This window comes from Peromyscus eremicus, chromosome 8a (genome assembly GCF_949786415.1).
Source record: "Peromyscus eremicus chromosome 8a, PerEre_H2_v1, whole genome shotgun sequence".
In the NCBI taxonomy this organism is placed as follows: domain Eukaryota; kingdom Metazoa; phylum Chordata; class Mammalia; order Rodentia; family Cricetidae; genus Peromyscus; species Peromyscus eremicus.
This window is the reverse complement of record NC_081423.1, coordinates 27,909,511-27,915,533: the sequence shown is the minus strand read 5'-3', so window position 1 is coordinate 27,915,533 and position 6,023 is coordinate 27,909,511.

The following is a 6,023-nucleotide window of genomic DNA, read 5'->3' as shown; positions in this document are numbered from 1 at the left end:
TTGGTTATCTGTTTTGTAATGTCTCAAATATCTTTTTCCTCTTTGTCAAATCACTGACCATGTTCAGGCAAGGGCCTCTGAAAATTAAATGTGAGCCTGGCATTCAGAGGCAGGCAGAGGCAGAAGCAGGAAGTGTCAGAGTTGGAGACCAGCTGCAGAATAAGTGGATGTATATCACTATCCATTCAGAATGGTTTTAGCAGATAACTAGATGAGAATGCTTAATGAAAATAATTTATTAAAATTTTCTTAAGTGTCTGATAATTTTAAAAAAATAAGAGCCAATAGAATTTTTTTTTAAAGTTTTTATTTATGTGTGCGTGTACCTATGACTTAATTTGCTTTCCACCTTACTTGTTGAGACTGGATCCCTCTGATTAGATAGGATCTGCCTGTCTGCCTCCCCAGTACTAGCATTATAGGCTTGCTTGTGTTGCTTAGCTTTTTCCTGATGGGGATGTGAGCATGTTATGTGTGGGTGCATGGATGCGTATGGAGACTAGAGGTTGCCGTTGGCCATTTCCCTGATAGCTGTCGGCTTTATTTACTCGAGGCGGGGACTCTTGCTTACCGAAGTACAGCAAACCTAAGCTAGCCAGTTTGCCAGTGAGATTCCCTATCTATCTGCGGAGTGCTGGGATTACAGGCATTGCCATTGTCTTGTGTGGAGGTTCCAGGGATCAGAATTCTGGTCCTCATACTCAAATGGCAAACACTTTACCCATTGGGCCATCTCTCCAGTCCCTTGCCTGGATCTTTCATGAGTGCTGGGGATCTGAACATGGGTCCTTGTGTTCCTGTGCGGGGCCCTTTTGCACACTGAGCTATCTAGTCCTAGACAAGAATATTTAAGAGCATTTCATTGGTTTGTTTCATTTTCCTTATGCAATGAGTTTATTATTCCAAATAGGGATGGGGAAGGGTTTTATCTTTTTAAGTGAGCTGAATATGAAAGATAAGTTATTAACATAGGTCAGGAAAAAAAATAACATTCTTAAATAAGCTAAACTACACGTTTAACCAGGTGGGCTTTTAATGTACGTTTCCTACCAGTAGGTGGCACCCAAACCAAGGTTTACTAGCCAGTATGTTACTAACCACTAAGGCTATTTGGGATCATGTGCTTTGTGTGGTTAATACTTTCACAAGGCATGGGAACCTTTTACCTCTTGAGATTTATGGCAAGGACATCTGTGACACACAGCTGGCAGTTCAATGGTGTGTCTGATCACTTACCAGGCAGAATTCCAAGCTTAAAATAATCCATGTCTAGTGGTGCATATTTAGTTTAACAACTACATAGCATCATGAAACCTCACATTCAAAGAGTGGTTTGGGACCCAGAAGCCCTTTGGGTTTGCAATGACAAGCACTGGGGTGTTGAATTATTTGGATCTATAGTAGCATTCAGTCCAATAGGTGAAGAATCAGCAGGTGAAAAGCAACTGAAGCATGTTCAATCATGGAAAGTAAACTAGTCGTCTGTGGGGTAGAGCTGCGCAGAGGGAAGACTAAAAAAGGCTATGCAAAAAAAAATTGCTTAGATAGTGCCATTTAGTTGTCAGTACGAATAAAACATGATTGTGGTTCTCAAACTTGCCCCCAAAACTCATGTGTTGAAGACTTGGATTCTAGTGCTCAGAGGTAGGGCCTTGGGAAGGCAATTGGACCACAAGGGCACTGACCTCATAAATAGATGGATCTATTGGTTGCTAGACACAGGAGCTGGGTTTTGCTGTAGAAGCAGCCTCTCTCTGCCTCCTGCCTACCCAGATAAGCAACTTGCTTCACCACATCTCTGTCAAATGCCTAAAAGCAATACAGCCAACTGGCCTTTAACTGAAACCTCCAGTTAAACTCAACTCTCCCGTCTTGTAAGTTTTTTGTCTCAGTGACAGAACACTGACTTACACACCTGTGAATAGTGAACAAGTCACCCATCATCAACAGAACTCGCCGATGTACAGATTGTGATAATACAAGTATCTGCTGAAGTATTTGTACATCCAAACCTAGTGCCTATGAAGATCTAGTGCTTAGCTACTTCTGTAAACATCTAATTTTTAGAACAGCTTTGGGGATACTATGTAGGTCTTAGTATGAGTGTGGAGTGTTTTGAACTTGAGAGAGAACTCCTTGGAGAGTCTTCACTAGGTCTAAGACTTGTGACAGATCAGTACATTAGGAGAGAAAGGACAGGCCCAGGAGCTAGCTGTGTCTCACTAGAAGTGCCAGTGAGGTCCTCTGCAGAACCTGGTAATAGCAAGACTCCAACAAACGCACAGAACTGAAAAGCCTTTCAGTGCTGGTTGGTAGCGGTTTCTCTTCCTCCACCCCCTTCACTCCCTCTGTCTTCTCTTCCTCCTCTCTCTCATTCACTTCCTCCTCCTTTTTTGACATGACAATGTGGTGTTAGTATGCCTGTTCTGGGGTCTCCTCTCTGCTTCCTGAGCATGGGGATTGTAAGTGGGCTGCCGTGTCTGCCTGGCATTGCCTGGGTGTTGGCGATGCAAACCCGGGTCCTCACCTTGTGGGAACCCAGGTCCTCACCTTGTGGGACCAGTGCTTTCCCCACTGAGCCTCGCCACTGTTGACTCTGGAAGTAAGCACACACTTCTTAAATGATAAGTTTAAGAAGGTTTCCTGATTTTTTTGAAAACAAAATTGTTCACTTATTTGAAATCCTGATTTGGGGCCTGGTAAGATGACTCGGGAAATTAAGGTGCTTGCCATCAAGCCTGACAACCTGAGTTCAATGCCTGGGACCCACATGGTGGAAGGAGAGAGCTCTCACAAGAGGTTATCCTCTGACTTCCACATGCATGCCATGGCATGTGTAATCTCTAAATAAATAAAATTGTAATTCTTAAAAGAATTGAAAATTTCCTATTCTGTTTTTAGATTCAATGCTGTAGCCCAGGCTGGCCCCAAAGTTGAGATCTTCCCTACTCAACCTCTTGAGTATTGGGATCTGTCAGGTCCAAAGGAAACTCTACTCCCCCCAAATTCTGGTACCCATTTTCTTCTATCAAAGGAGCCATTCCTCATCACTGTCAGAAGGGACAATGGCTATTTGTTTGTGGTACCTGTTAGCATACCAAAACTCATGCTGGCCTCCAGGTTCACACAGTATCTGTGACTACTCAGCTCTTCTCATCCTGCCCCTTACCCTAAACTTCAGCTCACAGGCTTCTCTTCCCCCAGCTTCTCATTCCCGTATAACCCAGCCATTTCTGCCATGCTCTATTTTGTCTTACTTTTCCTCTCTCTTGCCCTCTCCCTCTCTTTCTCCTCTTATGGCCCAGTCCAGTGTGCTGGCAATGTTCAGTTTATTGCTTTCTCTCCTGGCTCTGGACTTTTCCAGATGCCTCTGGCTGTACTCTTTTCCAGATGCCTCTGGCTGTACTCTTTCTTCCCTCATATCTACAATAAGAACCTTTGCAGTTGGAAGTTTTCTTGAGTCCCGGCCACTACACACCTTCCCTTCAACCAAGCAAGTCACGTCCTTGTTTTATACAGGATCATGCTATTTATACAGGATCATATTATGTATACAGGATCATGCTGGCTGGAACCTATGGTTTTTTAACATGGTTAATAAATAGTAAGAATGCTCAGTGGTGGTGGTACATGCCTTTAATCCCAGCACTCAGGGAGGCAGAGACAAGTGGATCTCTGAGTTCAAGGCCAGTGTGGTCTACAGAATGAGTTCAGGACAGCCAGGGCTGTTACACAGAGAAACTCTGTCTCAAAAACCAAAACCAAAACCAAACCAAAACAAAACAAAACAAAAAACCTTACAAATGCTCAAACTGAAAGTTACTAAGCATCAGAGATATTCCTTTAAGTCTACATGCCTACAACAAGAACCTGTCAAATCAGTGTGTGTAACTTGGATACTAAAGATTATCCATGTATTTTATGTTTGTGATTGCTCTGTCTTCATGCACACCAGACGGAATCTGAACCTGATTCCTTAACAGATGGTTGTGAGCCACCATGTGGGTATTGGGAATTGAACTCAGGACCTCTGGAAGAGCAGCAGTCAGGTGCTCTTAACCACTGAGCCATCTCCCTAACCTCGGATACTAAAGATTAAACTGATGATTTTTCAGAAGTATGTAGACCACTAGAATGAGGTACACAATTTTTTTTGCATATATGTTTGTGGTGTGCATGCTTGTTTGCATGCTCTCACACATGCACATTTGTGTGTGTGTGTGTGTGTGTGTGTGTAGGCTAGAGGTTGATTTTGGATGTCTTCCTTGATTATTGTATTTTTACAGAGACACTGTTTTTCAGTCAAACTCAGAGCGCCTAGACACAGATTAGCCTAGCCAGTGAGTTGCTCTGAGGACCCTCTGTCTCTCCCATCAGGCCACTGGAGTTAGAGGCAGGTCACTATGCCCATAAGGCATTGCGTGGTACTGGGCATCTGAACTTGGGTCCTCATGCTTGGGCAGCAAGTGCTTTATCCTCTGTACCATCTCCCAACCGAGAGAGGATTCTGTTCGATTTCTAAGTGAATCCAAGTCTCCCTTGGTTCCCACACTTCTGGCTGCTGCCGCTTCTGTGGTGTATCATCTGTAAGGAGAACTGCTAAATTCCCCACCAAGGCTTTGAGAAGGAAGTACACGTGTTTGGTCAGGAAGGGATCCCTCTTTACTGGCAGGAGGTCCTTGAGCAAGTTACCTCAGCTCTGCACTTCTCTTTGCTCCTTACAGAATACTCAAAGAAGAACTGCTCTGTCCTTCTCATAGGCTGTGGCAAAGATCAAAGGGGGCAACAGATGCTTGAGTGACTTGAACGTCAGATGTTGTTAAGTGTCATTCAGGTCACATGTCTGTCACTGAGCTGTGCCATTCTCTTTATTTCTCTGGTGCTATGGATGGAACTGGGGGCCTCTCTTTACCCCTGACCTCCTATATCCCCAGCCAAGCCATATCATCCTTGGAATTCTCATCACCAAGAGTGTAGGTACCTTTAAAAGGAAAAATGTTGATTAGGCATATACATTGCAAATATTAGCCTGCTTTTCTAAGAGGCTTAAAATGATTTACATTTCAGAGAGAGAGAGAGAGAGAGAGAGAGAGAGAGAGAGAGAGAGAGAGAGAGAGAGAGAGAAGGTGTGTGCACCAGAGTGCAGGTGCCTGAGAAAGCCAGAAGAGGGCGTCGGATACCTTGGAATTGGATTTATGGGTGGTTGTGATTTGCCTGACATGGATGCTGGGAACTAAATTTGAGTCCTCTGCAAGAGCAGTATGTACTCTTAACCTCTGAGCCATCTCTCTGTTCCTATAATGTGCACTTCCCACCCATCCCACTTTGGGCAGCCAACAACCACATGTAACTCCAGCTCCAGGGATCCAATGCTTTTGGTCTCGGCAGGCATCTGCTCTCATGTGCACATACTCACACACAGATGCACACACACATGCAAATAAAAATAAATCTTTAAAAAAAACTTAAAAATTATTCTGAACATACAGAGACTGGGACAATATGCACAAGACCTGCCAAAGTTCAAACCAGACAAGATCCCAGCACTGAGGGGGGAAGTGAACACAGGGTCCCACCCCTAACTAAGAAGCTATTCGTGATTGATACAAGCTGGGAAAGGGAAAAATCCAGTTTTCTCCAATGGAATGTCACTGGGTAGACCACCCACACTCAAGAGCAGCCCCTTTGCCCAGAAGTAGTTGTCCAACATAAACAGACTCCATGGTATTTTAGTGGGTGTTTTTTATTTTGTTTTGCTTTTTTTCTCTTATTTTTTCTGTTTTGATTTTCATTTTTTTTTTTTGAGAGAGAGAGAGAGAGAGAGAAGAATATGAAGTTGGGTGGATAGGGAGGATCTGGAAGAAGCTGAGAAAGAATACATTCAAAGTATATTGAATGAAAAAAATAAATAAAAATTTTAAAAATTAAAAATTTAGTTCCAGCTCCTGTGTAGAGAACAGATTTGAAAACTAGAAAGTTCATGACCAAGCTGGGGTTTAGGTCAGGTGTGGAATCCTTGACTA